Below are 27,937 nucleotides of genomic sequence, written 5' to 3' on the forward strand. Positions count from 1 at the left end.
GACACCTGCTTTGTGCCTGGCCCAAGGTCCCATCAGCAGCACAAACTAAATCGTCACTACCACCTGCAGAGAACATTCCTGGCCTGGAGCAGAGCCTTCTGTGCCTCCGGACTGGAACATTCCACCATCACATGCTCCTCTAACCTGGGTTCGAGTACAGATGGAGGCCTCAGCGCCAGTGCGCTTCCCAGAACCTTGTGGGGATCCTAATTCTGCCCCGATTTCTCCTCAGCAGTGCTGAGTCTTTAGAAAATGGGTCTGTCCTTATCTCCCAACAATACTGCCTGACATTTCTGTGGCTTTTTCAGGATGATGACAATATCCTGAGAACAGGCTTGAATGGCTCTAGCGGAGTTCAGAAAGCAAGTTCACAATTGTCTTTGATGAAGTCCGGCTACAAAAACAGTTGCTAAGTTAATACTGAAATAGCTGCTAAGTCCCTACTGAAAGATTTTTGGACATGGTTCTCTGCGAGTGAGCTCTGGTATCTCACTGATGACCGTGTCTGGAAATGCTCCCCACCCCAAAGTCTCTCAGCCTTCACTCTCACCCAACACTCTCACCCAACACCCAACACTCTCACCCAATCTTTCACCCAACACCCAACACTCTCACCCAATCTTTCATCCAACAGAAACAGGATTCAAAGGCTCAGTGGGAGCCTCGGGCCTGCCCTTTTATTAGACCCAAATGGTTTGTAGCATTGCTGATGAGTCTCCAAGCTCTCTTTGGGGGGGGGGGCGGTGAACGGTAGGGAGGGGAAAACCATCACCAAGTATGGAATTAAAGGCTATGATAACAAAAACCAAGATGGGAAAATAGTCACTGTGTTTATAAAAAACAATGCTAGGACTTCCAAGGGGGGAGTGAGCATGGCAGACTGGCTCTTTATTCAGAGGGAAGAAATCAGAATTTTTGCACATTACTTCCTGGTATGGACTTGCCAGGGATCCTCAGACTTTGCATGATGATAAAAATGCGAAGAAGGAAATGGATCCTAGGGCTTAGAGGCAAAGGGAGAAAGACTGCCAACCCCCCACCTCCCCAGCTCCTTCCCCCTACACCCTGGGACATCACCTACAGACATTTCCTACATTCCCTACGCCAACCTACAGACATTACCAAGCCATCACCTCGAGAAAAAGAGAAGAGAAAGCGCTCCGCGGGATGTTCGGAATGGTCTCTCTTGCGGAGTTTGATTTTTTAAGCACAGAACCACACTCTGAACAAGAGTTTCCAACTTCTCCTAAAGCCCGGAGCAAACAGAGTTTCCCAGTGAGCCTTGTTTTCTCATCTTGTTTGCATTTAATTCTATTAGAATCTTAAGGTCAGATGACATTAGAAGTACCGGGTGCCACTTGCAGAATAGTAATTATGTATCAAAGTAGAAGCAGGAAAACTGTGATATGCAGGAAACTATTTAAATGGAAGAAAATCAAACGAAAAGGGTCTTTGAAGTCATAAACATGCATTAAGATAAAAATAATTGATCTAATAAATTCACAACATAGATTGTGGTTCTTCATGACAGTGAGTAAAGCCGCAGGAAGACGAATTCACAGTCAATTCCAGACTCAACTGGGAGGTGGGGGAGATGGAACCCCACGTGAAGGCACTTTCAATCACAGGGTGCCTGCAGAAAGTGTTTATTAGTTAACTTTCTGCCACAAGGTTCTTTTGAAATGTAAATTGCAGACAGTAAAAAAGAACCACCATTTCCTCAGAAATTTGCCTTTCAGGAAATGCTATCCTGGTTCACCCATCATTTGGGGCGTTTTGTAAAATTAGATGTTAGTACACACGTGTTTACAACTGGCCTAGGGAAAGAAGTGGGAGCAGGAAACAATCTTTGTGGGCCAGTCAGAGGACGGGGCTTTTGGAGGGGGGTGCGTTGGAGCCAGCGGGTTCCTGGTGTTGGTCTGCAACACCCCGAGGCGGCACCCTGACACAGCCTACTGCCTGGCACCCAGTTGCCCATTCATTCACCTCCAGACAAAGGACCACTCCAGAGGGGCCATCGATGCTAGGGAGGACCACCCTGAGTACAATGGAGGACCATCAGGATGATTTGGAAGCACAGGAAACCTGTAAGATTTTCCCACTCATTGCCTCACCCCTGCAGGGCTCCATTCCACTGGCCCTGGCTTTGTTTGCTGCCTTGGCCCAATGCAGCGGGTGTGAATCGTGATACTACAGCTTGGAGGTCTATGGGACAGGAAGTTAAGGGGCACCATCCCAGTTTTCCCAGCCTTACTGGTGACCCTGAGACCATGGTCAGACCTTCCAAGATACAAATGCCATGTAAAAGAGAGGCCAGAGACCAGGCACACCCCATCCTGGGCAGGGATGGTGCAGCCTGGTGCTCTGGCTGTGAGGGACAGAGAGATGTGGCAGAGGTGGGCGGGTGCCATCGTGCATGCAAGATGGCATTTCTGCTCTGTTGTCCACCCAATCCAGCAGCATCTGGGAGGCGATGTGGACAGATGGCAGAAGACGGGGCAGCCATTCCGTCGTCTCTACCGGACGTGGGTCATTTCACTAGCACCATCTCCAGAGAGCACCGCTTATGAATGATTCCAATACTTTCACACCCGTGGGCTTGGCACCTGCCATGGACATCAAAATGATATGGCTCCTTGTCTGTCATGCCTCTGCATTGCAATTAACACCTCGCGCCTCCCTGGCATCCGTCTAATCTCTTTCTTGCTTGAATCAAGCGCTGTCTCCTGTGAAGCCTGAAATACCTCCTAGAATTTCCACTGTCTCTGTGGCAGCCATCAACTGAAATTATTAAGTGCTTTTTAACTGAAGTGGCCAAAATAACCAGGTATCTGGAGAGCCAGACCTTTGTGCCAATCTTGCACCAAAACGAGATCAGCATTGTGCTAGGCAAACATCATCCATAAAGACAAAATATCTTTCCATACTCTATAGGCCTGAATGAGCTCTGTATTAAGTGAGTAAAACACCCAGTTGCCAACAAGACTGTTGTTGAGTTGCATTGGTTTGCTCATCTGGGCAGGGGGAAGGGGGGGGGATTATTTTTTGCTTAATTTTTAAATATGAATTTAATGTTTTGGTGGTGCTCGGGAGACCATATGGGGTGACGGGGATGGAACCCAGGTTGGCTGCATGCAAGGCAAGAGTCCTCCCCACTGTTCTCTCCTTGCTTTTAAAATAGTACAGTTGGGAAAATACTATGACCGCCTCCCCCCCCCCCCGCCCCCAGCTCCAGATAAACTTTCCTCACTGCTGCTTTCCAACATGAGGGCTCCAGCCTAGGGAGGTGGTGGGGTTACAGGTGAGGGGGAACCTGGCACTCTGCTGCGCCAGCTTGTCCCCCAACAATGGGCACAATGGGAGGAAAGGGGGCACAAGGGTGTCTCCTGCACCAGTGCTGCTGGATGAGAGCACAGGGCTGAGGGCAGTGAGAACCATCAGTCACCAGCACCGGCTTCTTCCTATTCCAGATGAGGGGTGGGTCCCGCCCGGGTCCGCCCCTGCTACTCACCCCAGACTCTCAGTGGCCACATGCAGGGTCCAGCTCCATGGCCAGGGAATGGTGTGAGCTGCCGCAAAATCCTCCCCACTGCCCACCTCCACAGACATCCCCCAAATTACCCAGGACCAGAATTTCATTATTGTTAACCAATTTCTGGAGAACGGAAAAAAATAAGATAGATTTCCTGAATCTGATCTGTTTGCGCCACACTGCAGCTGAGAATAATACTGAAAATAAAGGTACAGTTGCTGAAATTCTGAGTTTATGTAATTATATGATTGCGCCACAGACCTCCGACATTTAAGATCTGGGTTTTGTTCACAGTCGAATAAAACAGGGATGAGATTTAATTCACCCTATGACTTTCCTATGGTGACAAAACCAGGATTTTTACAGTTCAGTACATGAGCCATGAAGAAACCGAACATGTATTAGAATTTCTAAAGCGACTGCCTAAGGCCAGCTGGGTTCTGTGGCTCTCCCAAATCTATATGATTGAATAATATATTTCAATAAAAACCGAGAAGCTTCGGGCCCCTAATGGAAAAGTGTGCATCAGAGAAGTCCCTGGGGGCAGGGGCCGGCCCTGACTCCAGCCCTAGCCCCTTCCCACCTGCAGTGACTCATTCACATCTTGTTTTCCTGAAGCAACAGTCTCTCCCTAAGCAACCAGCAACGCTCACTCTTTTTTTTTTTTTCTGAGAACTAAAATAGAAATAAAGGTCATAAGAAGCATCTTTTCTTCCCACCTCACAGAAAACCACCATCATATGGTTTCCATGTTTGTCTGGGCACACAATTTTCTCCCCTCTTCTCAAAATTGAGATGAAATCACACAAGCTATTTTATAGCCACTTTTTATTTTTATCATTTTGTATCATGAAATATGATGTCAGTATGCATCTCCACAGGGCCATCACCTGGCACTAGTGACACGCTAGTCAGTGATAATGTCATTGTGGCCTGAAGTAGTAAAGCGCCCTTCTTTGGATTGTGGCACTGTGGCACATGTGTCAGCGTCCCTCCTGGGGCTGGCCGAGGCACTGGAGCCACGTGTGTCAGTGCGTTTGCTGAGGCCATAGTTCTGGGCTGCATGCGGAAGAGTCAGATAGTCAACTCATTTTCATGTATCCTGTCCTGCCTGGGTTTCCTGGCTCGAAGCTGGTTGGGTCTGTGTGGTTAGTCCCTCAGCCCATCAGTCCTTCCCAGACGGGCCTGTCTATGTCTATTCCCTGCCCCCCTCCCCCCACATTCTCCCAACTCCCAGTAAATCCCAGCACCATGCAGAGAAACATGAGTGCAAAACCGTTTTCTTTGTATCTTCTGACTCACACCCCCGCATTAGGCAGTGTTGCAGGTCCACATTCCTGGAGAAGGTCACACTAGTATTTGCTAATAAAAGTCCATTTAAAAAAATCATAGTGAATAATCGCCACCTATATCCCTTCCTGTCTCAGAATAAGTACCTAAAGCTTTAACTGTTACACCCATTTGAAATGATCAAGAAATACTCATATTTCACTTCAAAGATCACTGTCACTGTCCTCCCATTGTTCATCGATTTACTCGAGCGGGCCCAGTAACGTCTCCATTGTGACAATTGTTATGTGTTTGACATATCGAATATGTCATGAGGAGCTTGCCAGGCTTTGCTGTGCTGGCAAGAGACTCTCGGTAACTTGCCAGGCTCTCTGAGAGGGGTGGAGGAATCGAACTCGGGTCAGCTATATTGGCCGCTTGCAAGGCAAACGCCCTACCTGCTGTGCTATCGCTCCAGCAGCCCAAATGCATGGCCTTCCCCTTGAATACAGATACAAATGGCCACTGTCTATTCTAGAGTGAAATCGAGATATGGCTGATGCCATGTATTGAGATCCCCACTGAGACTCCTCCTATCTGCATGCTAGTTCCCCTAGGGGCTCTGTTTGCTGACCCACTCCAAACTGACACAGTATCATTTTCCTATCAGCCATCTGTCCTAATATTTACTGATATTTTTCTATAATCATTACTTTCAAATCCATTTTTGCTGCTTATCAAGTTTTAATTTTGCTTCATTTTTTCCATACTGTTTTGGGTGTGTGGAGGGAGGGAAGGAGCACGCGTGGCTGTGCGCATGGCTGATTCTGCACTCAGGGATCACTCTTGGGGGGCACAGGAGACCATACAAGGTGCCAAGGATCAAACCCAGGTCAGCTGCTTGCAAGGCAAGTTCTCGCTCTAGTATCTCTCCAGCTTAGGTTTCCTACTCTTTCTATTTAACATCTTGAGAACTTTGCCAAAGTTACCCATGTGGCTGCCAGAAATGTCACTGAAATTGTATTAAATCTTTGAGGCCACTTAGAAAGAACTACCGCCTCTTCACAATATTGCCTTTTCCCATCCAGGAAGAAAGTGGGATTGAGCCTATATATATAGCTAAGATTTTATTTATGCCCCTTTGTAAAGTTTAATTTTTCTTATAGATGTCAAATATATATACACAGATCTTATCATACTTGTCCTAAATATTATGTTGTTTTGATAATTACTTTTCCATGGTATTTCTATGTGGTTTCTACTGTGTATAGGAAATCTGCATTTTTATCTCAGTTTTATTTATTTATTTATTTATTTATTTATTTTTGGGTCACACCCGGCAATGCACAGGGGTTAACTCCTGGCTCTTCACTCAGGAATTACTCCTGGCGGTGCTCAGAGGACCATATGGGATGCTGGGAATCGAACTCGGGTTGGCCGGCCGTGTGTAAGGCAAATGCCCTACCCGCTGTGCTATTACTCCAGCTCCCGGAAATCTGCATTTTAAAAATAATTGTACAATAACAGATATCGACAAGTCCATGAGATAAAAGTAAAGGTAAAGGTAAAGGTAAACGCCCTCCCGTTGATCGTCGATTTGCTCGAGCGGGCCCAGTAACGTCTCCATTGGAGACTTTGTTGTTACTGTGTCTGGCATATCGAATACTCTCGGTAGCTTGCCGGGCTCTCGGAGATAAAAGTAAATACTCAAAATACATCCAGATCAAAATAGAGGTGCTTGTGAGACAGTTGTTGGGTCTCCATTATGCTCTCATCCATTGCAGCACTCACAGATGAGGGGTACCCTACCCCCACACTTTGCCGACGCCGAACACTGCTCCTGAGTCCTGCTGTTTGTACTGGGTTCTACAGAGTCATTCTAAAGGACTGTAGCACTGTCCTCCCGTTGTTCATCGATTTGCTCGAGCGGGCCCAGTAACGTCACCATTGTGAGACTTGTTACTGTGTTTGGCATATCGAATACGTCACGGGTAGCTTGCCAGGCTCTGCTATGCGGGCGAGATACTCTCGGTAGCTTGCTGGGCTCTCCGAGAGGGGCAGAGGAATGGAACCTGGGTCGGCGGGGCCGGATGCATGCAAGGCAAATGCCCTACCACTGTGCTATCACTCCAGCCCCTAAAGGACTGATACTTCACAATCAAGAATCCAGGAAAACAAGCTGGGAGATACAGCACGGAGGGTGAGGCCTTGCATGCAGCCAGCTGGGCCTGATCCCGGCACCAAGCCCGCCAGGAGCCATCCCTGAATGCAGAGCCAAGAGAGAGCCCAGAGTACCGCCAGGTGGGCCCTAAACCAAACCAAACCAAGCCCCCAAAACAACAAACAACAGTTCTCAGTGGGAGCGCGCATCTCTGCTGCTGGAGGCCCAGGACTGAGCCCAGAGCATCACTGGGTGTGGCCGCCCCAGAAGCTTCCCTTTTCACATGGACCCAGGCTCTCTTTGTCTCTTTCTTTCTCTCTGTCAATCATTTTTCTGACCTATTTAACTTTCTGCTTATTTTAACATTTCCTGCAGGAGCAAAAAGGTTCAGTTTTTGTTTGAGTCTTTTGCTCTCCTTCACTTCTGGTGGGAGATTTTGCAAAGTGTTACAAAAACTCCACAAAAGTCTAGGTTGGAGGTTTTTTTTTTTTTTTTTTTTTTTTTAACTCAGTACCTTAATATTCCTGTCTGCTTTCTCCCTGGATGTCTGCTGTATTTTTCACACATGTTCCTTGCCAGGTAAGGCCTTGCTGCCTGTCTTTGGTCCTCCTGCCTCAGTGTTGTCTCTCTGTAGTTTGGGTATGATCTGCCTCATTGCAGATATTCTGAAACACCCTCACTGGTGTTCAGAACTTCTTGGAAGAGGACGTTCAGCATTCATTTAGGACAATATTTGGTCCTTATTCCTATAGTGATGTGTATTACAGTTCCATACCACTTGGACTTTCTCCTCCAAGCGTGACTCTGTGTTACTATGTGCCCGTTGCATCTTTTGTCATTGTTCTGTGCTCCTGCATCTCCGCTTCCATTTCGTTATTGTTTATTTGGGAAGTTTCCATGGACACATATTCATGTTCACTGGTTCTTTCCTCTTCCATTCCAAGACTGCCCACCGGTCCATACAAGACATTCTTTTTTTGTGGATTTTAAATTTTCTGGCATTTCCTTTCACTAAGTAAGTAAAGGCCCTCCCGTTGATCATCGATTTGCTCGAGCGGGCCCAGTAACGTCTCCATTGGAGACTTTGTTGTTACTGTGTCTGGCATATCGAATACTCTCGGTAGCTTGCCGGTCTGAGCTTTTATCTCTTTGCTTACATCGCCCATCTGTTGTAGCCTGTCGTTTTCTGTCCATTAGAGTCCTGAAAATATCAGCCACAGTCATTTACATCCCATGTCTGGCATTTTAAAATCTGTGTCCTGCTCTGGGGACAGATCTTTTGCATGCCATGTGGTTTTATTTGAATGGAGGTGAGCTGCCCGTGTAACACAAACTGGTGGAAGCAGCACTGGGTCGGAGGTTTGGTTCGATAGGGGCTATTTTTAATATTTTCTGTAGCTGGGAGTCCCGATGGCACCTTCTCTGCTGCTGTAGGTCTCCCCAAAGCACTCTCACCTGACGTGTCCTGCCACACTGATTGTCACAATATTTGAGGTATGACATTTGCATCTAAGATCTTAAGACGAAAGCTCCATCTTCTGTGGGCCTGACGCTTCAGAATCACCTCAGCTGGCTTTCCTTTCTCTCCTGTGAGAGAGGGAAGCCAGAGGTCCCCGAGTCAGAGAAGGCCTTGGGGCCGGGCTGCCACTTTCGGGGAAGGCCATGGCACTGTGGCTGAGTTCCAAATGGTTATTTTCCTTTTTAAACCTCTGGCACAGGAGGGCCTTGTTCTTCCGTCTTCACAGCAAGCAGCTAGAGGTTCAAACACTCGGAAGCGAGTTTCCTCTGGAGATTAAATCTCCAGTCAGTCTTTAGCAACTCATCCCAGACACTGCTCACATCTTCTTTCCAGCAGGGCCTGGCGACTTCTTTCCCAGAAGCCGCCTTAGCTGACACCCTCCACGTGCCCATCCCCCAGCTCTGGGCTGAGCTCTGTCCCGCGGTCTCAGCTCTCAGATGGCTCTCTGTCACAGTTCCTAGTTTGACCACAGGCTTCAAATTTCTGTGCAGACTCATTTCCTTCTAGTGTGAAGAATTCCCTTCAGTGCCGCCTCTAAGCAGGGTATGCTGGAAGCAAATCCGTTCCGTTTTTGTTTGTAACCCCCTTCATTTCTGACAGATAGCTTGGCTTGGATATAAGTTTCTTGGTTGACAGGTTTTTCCTCTAAGCAGCTTGAACAAATGATCCCACTGCTCTATTACTTGTTGATAAGTCAATAGTCTTATTGGGGTTCCCTGGCAAGTAATGAGCCATTTCTCTCTTGCCACTGAGGGTTTTCTCCTTGTCTTTGGATTTTTTGGCATGCTTACTGGTGTGCATCTGCTTTTGGGTCTGTGAGCACTCGTCCCACCTGGGAGTCCATCAAGAATCCCGGATGGGTTGATTATTGGCTTTTAATAAATCTGGGGGGTGGGCTTGAGCCACTGCTTCTTCCCATGATGCTTCATCTTCCTCTCTCCCCTCTGGCGGGTCCCCATCCTATAGCTGCTGTTGTAATGTTGTTCTGCATTTCTGGACTCTCTGTCTCCCTTTTCATTCTTTATTCTCTCTGTTCTGTGGCGTCTGTAATGCTACTGGGAGATTTCTGAGTTTGCTTACTCTTTCTTCTGTCCACTTGGTCCAGCTGAGCCCTCCAGCACGCTTTCTGTTGATTTTTCCAGACTTTCCACTTGGGTTTGTTTGTATCCCTGTGTATCTGGGAAACTTCTCTTTGATGCGCATCTTCCTAGGTGAGTCTGTGACACTTGTTAATCATGGTTTCCACTCCCATGAATGTACTCATGTGAGCCTTCTCCTGATAAACCTGCCACCCACTCACTTTCACTAGCATATTCTGGTGTTTGGCCCCTGCACGCAGCCCCTTGCTCCCGATTCTCCTGGAAACTGGACATTTTAGAAAACAACCTGGGTCCTGGTTCCTCTGACTGTGGGGTATGACCTGCTGTTCCTCGGCTGCTGGAGGCCTGGTTGCTTTAGCAGAGTGAACCCCACCCACCCTCGCCCCTCAGATCAAGCCTCTGTTGTCTCTGGCACCCTGGGGTGATGCTGGGTGCCTTGGGAAGCTCTCCTTTTCTTCCCCTCCACACTCCCTGCTGTTAAACTCAACTAATTGCCAAATGACTGCACTGCAGGTCTCCAAAGTGCTGGAGGCAGAAACTGCTCTACAAAGGGTTTCCGTGAGACTCCAGCTCCTGGGGAGGAGTGAGTCCATGAGGAGGGTGAGGGCTCTCCGCCTCGCCTCTCCCCTCCCGGGTGAAGACAAGTGCCAGGCCGCAGGAGCTGGGGCAGAGTGACTGAAAGGCGCTGTGGGGGTTAGGGGCAGAGTGCACCCCACTCTCCATGAGCCCCCCTCGCATCTCCACCAGGTTCATGCACAACTCAGCACCTGCAGGGATGACGTGGGGGTTGCCGCCTCCTGGGACACCCCCGCCGACCCCACCCCCAGCAGGGTACCATGACACTCCACATGCCCCACAGACCCAGCGGATGCAGCTCCCCAGGGGACGGTGGTGATCCAGTGTTATCACCCAAGTCCTGCCTCTGCACCCTTCGAGAAAATGTCCCCGTGAAACAGACTGAAATATGCCCACGGTGCTAAATGAGGGCCTGGCTGGGATTTTTATTCTGGATGAAAATGTCTCAAATATCACAGCCAGCAACAGCACTGAGCTTCTCTGCCAGAAGAGGACCAACAGCTTACAAACACCTAGTTGCAAGCTGATATAAAGTGAACGGAAAGCATGTCGGAGGGCTTGGGGGCGGGGGGGTTGTTCTGTGGCCCTGCCAGGCGCAGGAAAGTCAGATGATGGGCACGCCCACCCAGAGTTCTCTTTCTTGAGAGAAGCCTGCGAGATAAGGGGCTACAGGCTCCACAGCTATGGGTGGGACCAGTGGCCCCACTTAAAGTGTCCTGAGACGAGCAGACACCCGTGCCTGCTGAGTCCCAGGGCATGTCTGGAGCAGCAGCACCATTCAGGGCAAACGTCGGCTTCATAGCAACCCGATACTCACACATAATAGAGAAAAAGTCTCTTAGGAAACACTTGTTTGAATAATTTCTTGATTGGGATCACTAAAACAAGTGTCCGGACATAGGGTGCTGGGGAGACAACAGACCCCACACAGCCACCGCAGGGGGCTCAGGGAGCAGCGAGCAAGGGGTAGGGGGGCAGGCTGTGTAGGGAAGTGGGGACCATGGGGGCAGTGCTAGGGTTCCAGGGAGCAATGGAGGGGCAATGCAGGGGCATGGGAACTGGGGGTGTGTGCAGGGGGACAGGGAGAGGGGTGCAGGGGAGACCCCAGGAGTGCAGGGGAACGGGACCATGGGGAAGGGCTGTAGGGGTCTAGGGGGGTGGGGTGCAGGGGGGTTCCAGGGATCGGGAACCTGCCAGGCTTCCCCATTGGGTGGGTGCTCGGTGCTCCCTGTTTGCCACTCGCTCCAGACACTAGAGAATCTCCGCACGGTGCCCTCCTGCCTCTCTAAGCATCCCAAGTACCCAGCATCCCTGCAGGGGCAGCTCAGGGCCAGTGCCAGGAGCCTTGGTGCACACAAACAAGGAAGCCAGTGCCTGCCCAGGGTGTCCTGCTCAGGGCATTGGGGGCCCCTGAGACTCATTGAAGCACCGGAAGTCACATGGGCCTGAGGGCAGCACAGCCCAGATGAGGTGCAGGCCCATTTGTCCCTGACCCATCATCTATCCCCGTTCCAGCTCCTGGCCCCATCCTGGCTCCTGTCCCCATCCCAGCACCCGTCCCCATCCCAGTTCTTGTCCCCATCTTACCTCCTGTCCCTGTCTCAGTACCTGTCCCCGTCCCGGCTCTTGTCCCTGTCCCAGCATCCATAGCTGTGACTGAACACGTGGCAGGGCAGAGAGTGGAAGAGGGAGGGGCTCTCTCGGCCTTGGGGAGGCCCCCCTCTCTCTGGTCAGGGGGAATCTCTCTGGTCTCTCCCAGATCTGGGGCCTGCCCCCTGTGCCCGCCCCCTCCCCCCCATGACCTTGCCACTCAGCACAAGGAAGTGATGGTAACCAAGTGCTGTGACAGTCCCCACCCCAGCCCCAGAAGCCCTCCAGGCTGAGATTTTCTGGATCAGGCATTTAGGGATCATGCCCACCCAATTGGTGGGCCACAAAGGGAACTGACTTGAGTGGGCAAGCATCATCCACTGAACTTATCTGTGCAACTAACACACGAATGTCCTGGCGAGGGAAGGCAGAGGATTCCCAAAGTTACCGTTTTCTGTCATGGACAAGGTGGGTCCGGGCCTAGGGACATGGCAAGGGCTGGGGCCAGATTTGCTCCCTGCACCCCCGTGGTTCCCCAGGCCTGCCCAGTACCAATCCCTGAGCTCAGGGCCAGGAAGGACACAGCCTTTTGGTTACCCAGACATTATTCTCTGATGAGGCTGCATCTTCCCCGGGGCTCTGAGCACTGCCCCTCCCCACCCAAAGGAGAGTGATGGGGAAAATGTGGGGTTCGTCAAATGTGCCAACACACAGGCAAAATGAAACCAGAAGAAAAGAAGATTGAAAGAGAAAGAAGATTTGGAAGATAGTCAAATGGATAATGAGGGACAATTTCCACAGTGACGTCCACGATTTCCCCAGCACAGGCTCCATGTAGGATAAACAGAGGCCGACCGAGATGATGATGAACATCGGAGAAAAACTGCAGCAAGACAAAGAAAACTCCCGAGGAGAAGGAGAGAACGATTACTTGTCAGGAAAAAGAAGCCCCAAATGAGAGTAACAGATGATTTCTCATCAGAATGGAAAGATTGTGTCGGGAATGAAATATTCAAAGTCCTGAAATAAAAACACAAATGGTGGGCCGAAAGTGAGATATCCGACAAAATTATTCTTCAGAACCACAGGATAAACAGAGACATACTCAGACATTAAGAAACTAAGACATCTCCCTCGCAAACAGATTTCAACACCACATTAAGAGAATTATACACCATGACCAGATGATACTTATTTCCTGGAATGCAAAGATGTTGCCACATCTGAAAATCAATAAATATAATACACCGAGAAAAAACCCACATGCTCGTCACAACTGATGCAGAAAAAGCATCTGACAAATTTTGATACCTTTTCAGGATAAAAATTCTCCCCAGAGTAGGAACAGAAGGAAATCACCGCAGCCTAATAAGGGCCTTGGATGACAGGTTCACGGCCAACACAGCGCTCCACGGTGGCAGAGTAAGAGCTTCTCCAGGATCAGAAACAGGCAAAGAATGACTAAATCAGCCACTTATACTTAATGTAGTATTGGAAGTCCTCACCAGAGGAATCAGAAAATAAAGAAGGAGAAGGGAGGGAGAAGAAGACATTCAATTACCAAAAGAACCAGTAAGATGATCTCCACTTGCAGACCTGTTAGAATTAATAAATTCATCACGGTTGCAGGAGCCAATATCAACAAACAAAAGTCAGTTGCATTGATTTACACTAAGAAATAAAGTAAGAAAATAATCCCAGGGGGCTGGAGAGATAGCACAGCGGGTAGGGCGTTTGCCTTGCACGCGGCCAACCCGGGTTCAGTTCCCAGCCTCCCATATGGTCCCCTGAGCACTGCCAGGAGTAACTCCTGAGTGCAGAGCCAGGAGTAACCCCTGTGCATCGCCAGGTGTGACCCAAAAACCAAAAAAAAAATCCCATTTAAATAGCACCAAAAAGGAATAAAATACATCTACACTTAAAAATACAGAGTTTCCCGAAATAAAAGACCTACAATAAAATGGAAAGACAAGCTTTAGCAGTGAATCAGCAGAATTAATATGATGACAATGTCCAAAGTACTGAATGTGATGCACAAATTTAATGGGATCATTATCAAACTCTCCATATGCCATTTTTGCAGAAACAGGAAAATTCACTCGAAAATTCCCATGGAATCTCTAGCTACCTAGAAAAACCAGAACAACTTTGAAGAGAGGAAGAAATCTGGATTTGTCCCAGGTCCTGGTTCCAAAACTTGACAAAGTAGCAGGAGAGATAGCCCAGTGGGCAGGGTACTCGACGTCTGGTTTCTATTCCTGGCACCCAGTGGGTTCCCTGAGCACTGCCAGGCGTGATCCCTGAGCACACAGCAGGGAGTAAACCCTGAGCACCACTGGATGTGGTCCCCCAAATAAAAACAAAAGAAACTCTCAAAACTGCAACAGTGCACACAGCAAGGTAGTGACCGAGAGAGAATACACGCAGTGGGACATGTAGTCCAGGAATGACCCTCACTTGTGCAGCCAGAGTGTCACTACGAGACCATAGGGAAAGGCAGGTTCTTCAGCTTGGGAAGGCTGGCGGCCACAGGCGGAAGCACGGAGCAGAGCCTGAGGTGAGAAACGGTGAGGGGACCAAAGTTACGCTCCTCTTTTGCAGAGATGACATGGAGCCCCCAACTTGTAGAGGCAGAGGCCCCCTACTCTCAGAGATGAGATAGAGCTCCCCATTCTCAGAGATGAGATGGAGACCCCCATTCTCAGAGATGAGACGGAGTCCCCTACTCTCAGAGATGAGATGGAGACCCCCAACTTGTAGATAAGAGATGGAGTTCCCCACTCTCAGAGATGAGACAGAGCTCCCTACTCTCAGGGATGAGATGGAGCTCCCCAACTCACAGAGATGAGACGGAGACCCCCAACTTGCAGAGACAAAGACCCCTACTCTCAGAGAAGAGATGTAGCCCCCGAACTTGCAGAGGTGAGATGGAGCCCCCCACTCTCAGAGATGAGATGTAGCCCCAACTCACAGAGATAAGATGGAAGCCCCCACTCTCAGAGATGATATGGAGACCCCCAACTTGCAGAGATGAGGCAAAGGCCCCCTCACGACTCTTCTAGAAAACAGAATAAAGCTTCATGGATGTGGATTTAGTAATGAGTTTTGAATCCATTTAACAGATGTACAGGTGACAAAAGTGAAAGCAGGTGGAGCCCACCCCCCTCCCCCACACACACACCTTCAAGCTTCTGGGCGTCAGAGAAGCCCACCCCCAACATAAACCTACAGATGGGAGGTGGCATTTATAGTTGTCAGGCAAGGCTGATATTTAGAACAGAGAAAACTCTCCTAACAGCTCAACAACAAGCAATAACTCAAGAACAAAGAATATTTTTTTCTAGGAAAAAAAAAAATCTACTGCTCTGTGTGAATGTCATGGTATGCGCCAAAGCAATGCATGGGGCCAGACTGCTCTTCCAGCCTGAGTCTCGGTATTTCATCTGTCCTCTTACCTGTGGGGCTGCCCTGGGAAGATGGGGACAGTCATGTCCGCTCACATGGTCTGGACGAACAGTCACTGCCACAGTCCCGTGACCCCCCTGTCCCCGGCTGCCCCAACACTGCATGGTGATCTGATCTGCTTCTAGGCCGAGTTTATCCTGCTGTGATTCTGTCAGTTCCTTTCTTTTAACAACCAAATATATGTCTAAGTGGGCAGACTTGAATGGCCACTTCTCCATAGGAGATACTAATATATGTCCAACGGCCAACAAACATGGAAGACACCGAACATTCCAGATCCCGAGGAAAACCCAAACCGAAAGGAAAATGAGCTTCAACATGCCCCATCTGTACTCTGCCACTGTGTGTCCCAGCTGAGAGGCTGCCCAGGGTCAATGGGGTGGCAGCCGAGAGAGGCACCCCATGGATAGGACAGAAGTGGGTGGCAACAGTGTGCCCCCCCAATTAAAAACAGATCCCCATGATCTTGTGGTGTGAGAGCTCAGTAGTCACCAAGAATGTTGAGAGAGGGGCTCAAAGAATGCTGGTGTGTCATGCCAAAAGGCTTCCCAGCACAGAGAGACGGCCAGCCACAGCTGGACAGCAGAGGATGAGGCAGAGATGCTGGCAGCTGCAGGAACAGACTGCCCCTCCCATTCAGAACCATCCATGTGCTCCATTCCTCCCTCCGCCTGGGCGCGCGCTGGTCCCAGGAACCATGGACAAGGAGCATCACTCACTGCAAAGGGGGCCTTGTCTCAGACACCTCCCACCGCAACGTTGTGCTTCCACAACTGGACACGCAGAGAAGCCCATGATAGATGAATTCTAGTATGTATTTCTATCCAAGACTGTGTTTTACATCATCGATAAGTGACTCCAAGTCTGGATACAGCTCTCATGACCTTCAGAAGGCAGACGTTCCCTTTGCGGCTCTCGTCAAGTCTCCTCATGTCCCCGTCAGCCTCATGCTTGCCAGCCTGCCTGTGGTCCGGCCTCAGGAGCAGCAGTGCGCGGTGGGTGGGCGTAAACTCAGGCACATGCTTCAGAAACCCCACCATGTCTCTGGATTTTAGAAAGTTCCTCCTTATTCCGTCCCGACAAGCTCCAGGTTCTCAGCATTCTCTCCTAGTGCTTGGTACAAATGTCATGGTATGCGCATGACACTGGAACAGTGCACGCGTGTTCTTATCCCTCACAGCCGTCCATACGTTCTCAGTGCCCCTGCGAGGAACAGTGGACTTGGCAATAAGAACCCCAGGGGGACTGCTTCCGGCGGACCAGCTCGCTGTGGCCTCCTGATGGTGGCGGCCAGTCCTGCTGGCGAGCCCCCCATCACCTGAAAGTCCCATGTCTCCTGAATAAAAGGAGCCATGTCTGCCCCACGGACCTTCCATCCTGCCCCGCTTAGAGCACGGCCCTGCAGGTTGAGGCGCTGAGCGAGCCGCATGTGGTGCAGTTGGTCTCCTGGCTCCTTGCTTCCTCCTGGGACTGGAGCTGCTCTCAGGAGGGTGAGGAGCCCGGATCTGAGCTGCATCAAGCCCTCCGCAGGGTCTGTGGGCCGGAGCCCGGCCCGAGCAGAGTCAGTCACAAGAGCCACATGCCCGGCCGTGAAAGCAGGTCCAGCAGATCCAAAGGTCCAGCAGCTTTTTTTTTTCTTTTTTGGGTCACACCCAGCAATGCGCAGGGGTTACTCCTGGTTCTGCACTCAGGAATTACTCCTGGCAGTGCTCGGGAGACCATATGGGATGGTGGGAATCGAACCCGGGTTGGCTGTGTGCAAGGCAAATGCCCTCCCCTCTGTGCTATCGCTCTAGCCCCCAGTCCAGCAGGTCTTGTAGGTCCAGCAGATCCAGCAGATCTAGCAGATCCTAGAGATCAGAAGGTCTGGAAGATCTGGTAGATCTGGCAGATCTGGTAGATCCTGCACATCCGGTAGATCAGGCACATTCTGGCAGATCCAGTAGATCCTGAAGATCTGGCTGGCCTCTCACTGCTCCCGCAAGAGTCCCAGTGTTCACCTCGCTGTGCCAACCCTGTGGGGCAGCGTCCATTCACTCCAGAGGACAGGAGCTACAGAGCCCCCTCAGCGGCCTTCTCTCCTGGGGAGCCCTGCCCTCGAGAACGCTGCCCTCTGCTCAATGTGAGGACGGGACGGGGGCGCGTAGCCCAGCTTTGGGGACCCCTCGGACGTCATTGCTACCTCTTGGGGGTCAGAATCAGGGAGCAGCAGAGCCCTTTGGGGGTGGGGCCTCTACACCCATCCGGCCACAGGTGTGGGAACACTCACTGCCCAGAGTGTGGAAGAGGCCGCAGAGAGCAGGGCAGCACCAAGTAACTCTGACCCCACAGCCTGGCGCTATGCTGCCCAGGCTAGAGCCGGGCCGTGCTGTCTCAGTCCTGTGGCACTGACAACTGAGCTGTGTCCTGTGCCTCCCACCCGTGCTCCGTGGGTTCCAGCCTCTCCTGGGAGGAAGCTGGGGTGACTGGTAAGAAAGCAGGGTGGGCACCAGATGGCAGTCACGGCGTGTGGGCCAGTTTCCTTCCTGGCTGTGTGCGCAGGCCTGCCCCTGAGGCTCAGCCCTGGCCGCCCACGGGCCTGCTCATGCACTTCCTTATTGCCCACCCCCCCATCCCACCCCCGGCCCCGCCACTTCTCAACTAACTCTGGTGAGCAGTCTCCGGGATGGGGTGCTCGGACTCCCCGCCAGGCCCCTCGACTATCCAGGGATCACGGCTCGTATCTGCCAGGGGCCACTGTGAGTCCCCGGGCTCCAGACCCGCCAGAACCCACTGTCTGATGCTATGAGCCACATTTAGAAGTTTCTGATGTATTAAAGGGAAGGTGTCTAAAATTAAGTGTCATCTTGGAAGTGACTCCGTGACAATGGAACCTCTGCCACGGATAAAAATTAAACAAAACAAATGTTTTAGAAAGAGCTTACAAAATACAATACTGGACCCACTGAATTGGGTTCTCTTAGTGGGAGCCCCAGGCTCTCCACAAGTGGTGCAAGTGGTGTCCCCTCCGTCCCCTCTGACCCGAGGTCGCCTCTCCTACCTTCACCCCCTCACAGCCTCAGCCTGGCTCCCCACTCAGCAGGGGACAGGCCTTGTGAGCTTCTTGTGCCCCCAAAGAGGCTTCCTGGGCTCTCGTGGCTGCTCTGCCCAGTTCTATGGACGTTGCCCTGTGCACAGGGTCTTGTACTCAGCCAGAACGTTCCCTAGTGAGGACTCTCCTATCTCAGAGGCCCAGAGGGCAGCTTTCCTGTGCTGCCTGTCTCGGGGGCTGGGGGCGGCACCACCAGGAACCTGTGGGAAGTTCCTCTAGGCCCAGAGACCATCAGATTACCCCTCCTGCTCTGCACCAACGACTCCTGACGTGACCTTATTTTTCCCTCAAAATACTCATCATTGCGTGATGTAAGCATGTTTTAGCCTGAAATCAATGGACTGCTCGATACAATTGAATTCCAGCGGCAGTAATTTCAGAGCCTCATTAGGACAGAGCACTGCGGTTCTGCATCAGATGTCACTCGTGACCGTGCTTCCAGGGGGACAGGATGCTCTTCTCTCCACAGAGGGTGTCCGTGAAGTCTGAGGGGCCTGGCCAGACCCCAGGGACAGAGCACTGTATGGCGCGGTTCTCAGGCTCGCTCTTCATGTTGAAAGTTACCGGGGAGGGGGAGGGGCACTGGGCACTGAGTTCATTTCATTGGACCTTTTTCATCTTGCCCGCGGAAAAGGCAGCCGGGCAAAATAGCTCATGGAAATAGCTGGGGGTGGGAAATAGAGTGTAAAAGGAGGCCCTGGGGCCAGAGACCTCCCAGACACACAGCTCACCCTGGTCTGATCCTCAGCACCCCATAGGGTCCCCCAAGCACTACCCTGAGCGATCCCTGAGCACTGAGCTGGACTAAGCCCTGAACACCTTGGGGTGTGGCCCCCAGGCTAAATCTAGATAAATTAAAAAGAGGCCCCAGGCCAGGCAACCTCGTCTGGGAGCTGAGGCCAGGAGCTGAGAAGCTGAGGGGCTCAGTGAGACCCTCCACCTGCAGTGCCGGGCATGGGGAGGGGGTCTGAGGGGTGGGGCCAGATGTGGGCATGCTGGCCTGGGGCAGGGAAGGGATGGGACAGGAATGTCGTAGGCAGGACCCCCAACTCAGACTGTAGCCGCCGCAGGGGCCGGCAGGGCTGGGCCACGGAGCCCAGTTTCAAGTTCTCTGGGACCCTTGGGAGCTGACTGTGGGCTCGCTAGAAAATCAAACAACTCTGGGTCTGTTTGGGGCCACGCTGATGGTGCCTCAGACTGACTCCTGGCTCTGTGCGCAGGGCTTGCCCTGGCAGAGTTTGGGGACCCAGTGCGGAGTGGGGGGATCCATCAGGGGTGGGCCCCTGTGAGGCTGGCCTCTGGCTGCAGTGCCCAGACTTTGGTTTTGAACTGGAGATTTGTCAGGACAAAGCCATCAAGGTCATTTTCTGGTTTCCAGGGCAGTAGCTCCTAACGAGACAGGCACTGTGGGGGTCCCGCAGCCCTTCCACCTGAACACAGGCCCTATGCCCGCCCTCCCTGCCCTGCAGTGACCAGGGCGGTCACCCGCCTCCAGATCTGCGCCCTCACCCCTGTAGAGGGCTCGGCCAAGTCTCCTCTGAGCAGAGTTCTAACCGGACAGTCCACACCCTGGGTATCCAGCGTCTCCCAACCAGGACGCAGTCCACGTGCTGGGACTGCCCTTCTCTAGAAAGTTCTGTCTTGAAGCACCCAGGGGAGAAGAAGGCACAGAGGCAAGTGCATGGACACTGTGGGACATGGGGGCAATGCTTAGGGGTGGCCTGGCCTTGGCTCTTGTCCCTCACTAGTCTGGAGAGAGGGGGAGGCTGCTCGGGTTTTTAGGGAAGGAAAACGCTGAGGTGTCCGCTGAACGCAGGGTACGATTGGGCCTCAGAAGGTGGGCATGGGTGCGAGCAGAGCACTCCTCTCCCAAACACACATGTACGTGGCAACACACGCACACACACACATTCAGTCACAGGACACACAACACACAGTACACATAACATACATGCATCCATAGTCACACAATATAAACAGTCCCACAAGAACAAACACATATACACACTCAAAGCATACATAAACACGCATACATGCATACACATACAACACATATATATATGAAAACACACACATGCAGCCATGCACATACAGTCAACAATGCAGACACTCGTCCACATACTTGCATCATAGTATACTCATGCACATACAGATAAGCACACCCAACAGGAACCTACACACAAGTCAGACACACGGACACAAACTCTCCCTGCATGAACAGGTGCATGAACGAGACCCAGACACAGCCCCGATGGAGCAATGGACAGAGGCTGCTGCCAGGCCCGGCCCTCCTGCATGATTCTGTGTCCACGCCTCCTGCCCCCCAGGCAGAGGCTATCTGGACTCAGCTCTCCTGTCAGAAGCTCCTTCGCTAGGTCCACGGACACGGCCTCTCTAGCAAGATTTCTGATTTGGCCTCCCTCCCCCCTCGCCCCCCGCCCACCTGTCAGACCATCACAGCCCCCAGGAGCTTCTTTCTGTCGACACATCTGACATGTGCCTGTTCTGAGCATCGGTTGACACCACCGAAAGCGCTGCCACCTTCCGGGTTGGCAGGGATGCATGAAGGAGCCCCGACGTCCTGGCCAGTTCCTTCCATTGGTCACTCCACAGACAGCAGGATTCTGGGCCAGCGCCCGGGGTTCTGAGCATAAAGACCAGCGGCTGGGCAGGAGCTGGGCTGGACTCCTCCCTACATTGTCTGCACCCCCTCGGGGTTGAGGGGACAGAGGTCACCTGCTCCCATGTGGCCGAGACGGACACAGGGACGGAGGGGCTGCAGGTACACTCCAGGCCCTGCAGGGCACCTCTGTGTGTACATGTGTGTACATGGAGAGCATGTGCTGAACTTCCCCATCTCAGAACATGTGCACACCCCACATATAGCCACACATGCACACAACACACACTTGCACACATCCATGCACACACCATCCTACACATGTACACACACCACACTGCATGTACACCATGCATAGGTGCACATACCACACATATTTGTACACGTGTAACATATACACATTGCACACACACGTGTACACATCATACACACATACCACACACTACATATATACACCACACACACACACACAGAGGTTGGGACTGACAGGGCCCTTAAGCTGTGTCACTGAGCCCTCGGGGGCCCATGCAGTGACAGGAGACCATGAGGTCCCCCCTCCCCCTCACAGGGAAGAGGCAGAAATCCCGCGAGGTGCCCTCTGCTCCAGGTCCCTGTCTCCAGGTGGCTAGCAGCCGGCCCAGCAGCTGGACGCACACCAGGAGCAGTCAGGGCTCAGGCTGCTCCTCCTGCTCCTGCTTGGAGCCTGGTCCCTTCCCTCCACAGGGACTCCCCGAGTGCTCCCTCCAGAGCACCACAGCTTGGAGCAGGGCCTGACCAGTAGAGGGGGGAGAGGGACTTGCTTCTGGGGCTGGAGCGATAGCACAGTGGGTAGGGCATTTGCCTTGCACGCGGCAGACCCGAGTTCGATTCCCAGCATCCCTCCGAGTACTGCCAGGAGTAACCCCTGAGCATTGCTGGGTATGACCCAAAAAAGAAAAAAAAAGGAAAAAAGAGAGGGACAAACTTCTTCAGGCCCAAACTGATGGCTCCTCTTCACCTGCTCTCCGGCGGCAGCTGGCACTTTAGAGTCCCACCATCTCGTGCTTTCTCTGCATATATATATATATTGTATTTTATTCACTCGTATAAAATAATAAAGGCCCTCCCATTGTTCGTTGATTTGCTCGAGCGGGCCCAGTAACGTCTCCATTGGAGACTTTGTTGTTACTGTGTCTGGCATATCGAATACGTCACGGGGAGCTTGCCAGGCTCTGCCTTACGGGCGAGATACTCTTGGTAGCTTGCCGGGCTCTCCGAGAGGGGCGGAGGAATTGAACTCGGGTCAGCCATGTTGGCTGCGTGCAAGGCAAACGCCCTACCGCTGTGCTATCGCTCCAGCCCTATCCACTCGTATATTAAAAAAAAAAAATCAGTGTCTAAATAACTAGATTCTTGTACATAATTAGGAGCTGAAGTATGCTGGAAACCCTGGCTCCTTCCCCAGCTGTCCCCGGGGCTGGCCGTGCAGGGGTCCCTGGCCCGGGGTCGGATCAGTGATCTGCAGTCACAGCTCCCTCTCATGGCGCGTCACAATGAGTGTGTGCGAGGACCCCTCTGTGGTCCTGTCATGTGTGGCCTGACGTGACTGGCCTTGCCACTAAGCACAGGTTCGGCCCACCTGCAGGCCCCACCTCTCCTGGGCACGGCACAGCACGGCCGGGGTCTGGCTGTCCCCCTTGCTAGGGGTCTTGGGATGCCCCTCTGGGTGATGCATGGACCGTCCATCACCTTTACTGTGGAGCGGGGTTCTGAGCCGTTGCTGCCGCCACCTGCAGGTGGAAATAAAACTGCGGCGAGCACATGAGCACTGGGCACTGAGTGCAGTTTCCATCTCTCAGGGGAACCCGAGGGTGCAATCGCTGAATCACGGAGTAGTGCCACCGTCGCCCTAGAATAAACTCCCCACACGCTTCTCGGGTGCTGGGCCATTTCACACCCAGCACGCGCGCGAGACCCCATTTCTGTCACCACGTCAGAATTCCGTGATGCTCCCGTTCTCGTGTAGCCGCCGCCCCCTGGGATTTCACATTACAGATTTAACCCGCATTTCCCCAAAGGCCACCGGAGTTGTCTGCGTTGCATCTTTTTCATTAAACGTGGGTGTTTGTGTAGGTTTTACACTTTGAAGAGGGCTGTAGCACAGTAGCACTGTCTTCCCGTTTGTTCATCGATTTGCTCGAGTAGGCACCAGTAATGTCTCCATTGTGAGAATTGTTGTTGTATTTGGCATGTTGAATATGCCATGCAGAGCTTGCCAGGCTCTGCTGTGCAGGAGGGATACTCTTAGTAGCTTGCCGGGCTCTCCCAGAGGGATGGAAGAATCAAACCTGGTCGGCCTTCCCGCTATGCTATCGCTTCAGCCCTTGAAGAGGGCTAATCTATCATTTATTTTTCTTTTTTTGGGGGGTCACACCCGGCGATACACAGGGGTTACTCCTGGCTCATGCACTCAGGAATTACTCCTGGCGGTGCTCAGGGGACCACATGGGATGCTGGGAATCGAACCTGGGTTGGCCGCATGCAAGGCAAACGCCCTACCCGCTGTGCTATTGCTCCAGCCCTAATCTATCATTTTTAATCTTCGGTGTTTCACACATTTGGTTCCAAGTTTAAGACACTTATTACTTCCCACAGATGCTTGGGAAGCCCCAACGTCCATCTGTCTCCCTGACGCAGGACTGGTCAGTGACACTTCTGGCCAGGCTAGCTATGTCCTTGCTCAGGTCTAGCCCCGGGAGTGACTCTCCATGGTGCCTTGGCCACAGCCAACGGATGCTGAGTCAAAGCTTCTCATTCCAGGCCAGGGACAGGACCGCAAGGAGGGCACGGACCTTGCACGCATCTCATCTGGTGTCCCATAGGACCCTGAGCACCTCAGGATGTGGCCCCAAACAAACCAAATTCCTCCCACAGACTCTCTCCCCACAGGAGCTGACTGCCAGGCTTCCTGCATGTGGCCTGGCCCTTGGCCCCGGCCTTCCAATGACAATTCCTCCCTCAGAATTCCTGCCTCTCTGTCCTTACTACCACTGCCTGTGGGGTGGGGTACCCCATCAGCTGCTGCTCACTGGGGACGAGCCGGGAAATGCCCAGGGCCTTGGGCCAGCAGCTCTGCAGGGTGCCAGGGAGGTTCTGTCCCAGGCGTGCTGCTGCCGGCCCAAAGATCCACCTGGTGCACGGAGGAAGGGCCATGAGTGTTGGTCGAGACGTTCTGACCAGGACACACTCTTTGGGAAGTACTATGCACATGGATTCATTCAGAGCCTGCAGCCCATCTGCAGAAAGGGAACTAGGAGTTTCATCTGCAATTAAATCTGAATAATTTATGACAATCTAGGTATCTGTGAATAGAGAAGCTGAATGTCACTCATGAGCTGATGTTAATTACACGGGCAATCGCTGGACCCCGTGATCAACAGAGACCATCACACAACAGGGACCATCACACAACTAGGACCGTCACACAGTAGGGACCATCACACAATAGGGACCATCACACAATAGGGACCGTCATAGTCTCAGCATCTCCCGGGTTCTCAGCGTCTGAGCAGAGGGACAACCGAGAGATGAATTCTTTCTACTTCATTCTTTATTTATTTTTTTATTTTAATTGAGTTTTAATGCTACATACTATTGATTTCACAACTTAAAAGATTAGAATTATAATCAATCTAAGCCCACGCCATATTCTCCCAAAGGCTATTTCAAAGTCTAAAAATGGGTGTCATTTATTAATCTCATTATGATTCGCACTTAATTAGAACCTCTCTGTATCGAAGCGTCTGCAGAAAACAACTTGCACTGGCACGTGGGCGTGCGGTGCCCCCGCCCCCCACCCCACCCCAAGCACATTTGCGACCTCTGGCATTCAGTGTTCCAGCATGGCCTGGTTTACAGTCACTTTCCAGCGGACATTTTCTGAAAATAATTTCACAGCACTCCTCTTCCTTCTTAAACCAAATAAACCAAGTGACATTTCGCCTTTGCTGGGTCTCAGAACATTCCCATCAGCTGCATTTTTGGGCCCTGATGCAGCCCAGCAGACGAGACGCTGCCCATGCACTGCCGCCAAAGGATTTTTTTTTTTTTCTACTGGTGTGGAACAGGCATATAAAAAATAATTATTATCCTCAGTTCAGGAGGAAACTGGCTCAGGGAGAATGAAAGACTTGTTCATAATTAGCTCAACAAAGGGCAGCAAAAAGCAGTTTTATAAAAAATACAAAACAAAGCCCAGGGCTGGAGAGAGGGCAGGACAGAGCCGAGTGAGGGTGCTGGCTGGGTTAGTCGATACCAGCTCCACCCGCGATGCCACAGGACCCTGAGCACAGAGCCGGGAGGAAGTGCTGAGCATGCTGGGCGTGGCCCCTAGACAAAACAAAATCCCGCAAACTCTCATGTCCCCGTCAGTGGCAGAGGCCGTGCCTGCTCTCCTCCACCTCCTCCCACCGACGGCAGAGGCTGAGACGCAGGCTGTAGTCTCTCTCCCGCTGCCGTCCACACTGCCCGCCTCTCGTGTCCAGGCCCAGCTCCAGTCTGGCCCTGGTGGGTGCCGGGTTCTGTCCCGGGGTGACCGCCATCTCCCACACACAAACTGCTGAGAGCCCCGAGAACGCTGGCCTTGGGACGGCCCCCTGTCAGAGGAACTCTGGGGGCTGGTGCTGACCGGGCAGGACAGACGTGTGACCGCGGGGACAAGTAGGGAGAGCAGAGGGCGGCCAGGCCCGGTTCCACCCCAACACGGCAGAGGTCACAGGGAAGAGGTGGGGGACAGGGAGGACGCAGAGAAAACGTGTGACCACACCCTGCACGTATTCCATAGTCACACACACACTATGCACCCCCCACACAACCCCCCCCAGACACTCAACACCCCCACTACACCACTACACCCCCACAGACACCCCTGCCCACACAGACCCCCACAGACACCCCACCCACACAGACGCCCACAGACACCCCCACCCACAGACACCCTGCCCACACAGACCCCCACAGACACCTCACCCACAGACACCCCCACAGACACCCCACCCACACACACAGATACCCCCCACCCCCAGTCTCTCACTGTTCCCACAGACTCCAGGCCAGACAACCCCCAGCAACCTTCCTCACGCCCAGGACAGGCCACGATGGGGTCACCTGACCGGTCAGTGCTCTGGGCGCTGCCCCTTACCTTCCCATGTCCATGGTCTGCCCTGGCCTCCGGGCACCCTCGGTCCTGCCCACTGTGTTTAGAGCAGCTCATGCCCGGGTGCTCCTGGGATCCCCCAACCCAGCAGGGCACTGGACCACCATGCAGCACTGACTCAGTTTCCAGGCGACCCTGAGCCAATCTGGGGTCCCACATCCCCGATACTTGGCCAGGGGAGCCCAAATGCCTGCCAGGCCCGTAGAGAACCACACGGCATCCACACCAGCCGCACCCCCCACGCACATGCTGGGCCGCTCACCCAGAGGACAAGGGCCCCAGAGACCCCACACAGCCGAGGCAGCACCAGACCCAGCGCAGCTCAGAGTGAGGCTGATGGGTTCTAGCCCATCACTGGCCTTGCCCGACTCTGCCCAACCTCTGTTGGCTTCTCCAACATCCACATCAATCCTGATTCCGGCTCCAAAGGCCCTGCAGCCCCCATGCTGGACCCTGAATCTCTGCAGCCAGGCCGGCCCTCTCCCTGCTTATGTAATAGACAAAAATGCACCGAGTAACTCTTGGGCTGGTGAGGAAGCTGCCCAGGTGCCCTCTGTGGGCAGAGAACAGCCCCGAAGGTCAGCCCGCCCCGCCAGAGCCCGTCTCCTCTCTGCCCGGCGAGAATGAATATTTAATGGCAGAATAAACGAGAGCCCGAGAGCCAGGGTGACAGACAGCACAGCCCGAGGGACAGACACCCCACTCACTCAGGCCGAAGGGGAACCGGCCAAAGCCGAGAAACATCTTCCTGTCGTTTGAGAGTCAGAACGGCCGGCTTCCTGGGCCAAAAGGAAAAGGCGTCGGCTCCCTTCCGTCACCACCCAGCCCGTGGAGATAAAGCGAGTCTAGCTTCCGATAATCTAAATCGCGATCAGAGCTTCTGCGTTCCCCAAAGCGGCTCCTGTGAGTTCTCTGGAACTGAAATTTAATTTTAAAGCCTGAAAATGGGCATGAAGGTAAAAGAACAGCCCTCACATACGCTTTATGTCTTAGAGAAAATTCTATTACTCTCTGAAGCCGCGGTCATAAAGACATCAGCCAGGTATTAATTAAGGGCGCGCATTCAATCTGCTCCATGGTGATGGGGAGTCGTTGGAAGCACAAAAGGAAGCAAAGAAACACCGGCACGGCCTTCCCGGGGTATCTCCAAAGTGGGCAGCCCCCGGCCTGGCCCGCAGCCCACTGCTCTCCGACCCCCCCCCCCCCACCCCGGACGGGCGTGCAGGTCGTGCCTAGGGGAGGGCAGGGCTTTGAGGGCACACAGCGTGAGGTGGAGCGAGAAGGCAGGACTCTCGAGGCAGACGATACCCCCGAGCTGACCCAGCCTCCTGCATCCTGCGTGCGTCCACGGCGAGAAGGACAGGCTTCAAATGTTGAAGCTGAAGTGGACGTTTCCAAATAGGACGTCACGCTCACACAAACCCAGACCCACAAAGCGTTCACACACCACAGTGACACCAACACGCTCCGAATGGGCCTCTCGGGAGTTCCCTGCTCTAGTCTCAGGGTTTTGCATGTTTCAGGTTTGTTTGGGGGGGGGGTCACACCCGGCGTGCTCAGGGGTTACTCTTGGCTCTGTGCTCGGGGGAGCCCAGGGTGCTGGGGCTGGAACCTGGGTTGGCTGTATGCAAGGCAAGCGCCCTCCCCGCTGTACTATCGCTCCAGTGCTCAACAGTTTGTTTCTCACCTCTAGGAAGTTGGAGGGTGGAGGCAGCAGAGGAACAGCATGTGTGTGTGTGTGAGTGTGTGTGTGTGTGTGTGTGTGTGTGTGTGTGTGTAGCTGCGGCCTCCGCCAGCCAGCCAGATGCACAATCTGTGTG

At 52.6% G+C, this 27,937-nt stretch overlaps 1 protein-coding gene across 1 annotated transcript in view; it reads right to left on the minus strand.

The window, feature by feature from the left end:
* Positions 1-27,937, minus strand: part of SDK1 (sidekick cell adhesion molecule 1) — a 534,794-nt gene that overhangs the window by 137,701 nt on the left and 369,156 nt on the right. The gene's annotated exons all lie outside the window — the stretch shown is intronic.

This window comes from Sorex fumeus, unplaced genomic scaffold, assembly GCF_029834395.1.
Source record: "Sorex fumeus unplaced genomic scaffold, SorFum_2.1 ptg000064l, whole genome shotgun sequence".
NCBI classification, from domain to species: domain Eukaryota; kingdom Metazoa; phylum Chordata; class Mammalia; order Eulipotyphla; family Soricidae; genus Sorex; species Sorex fumeus.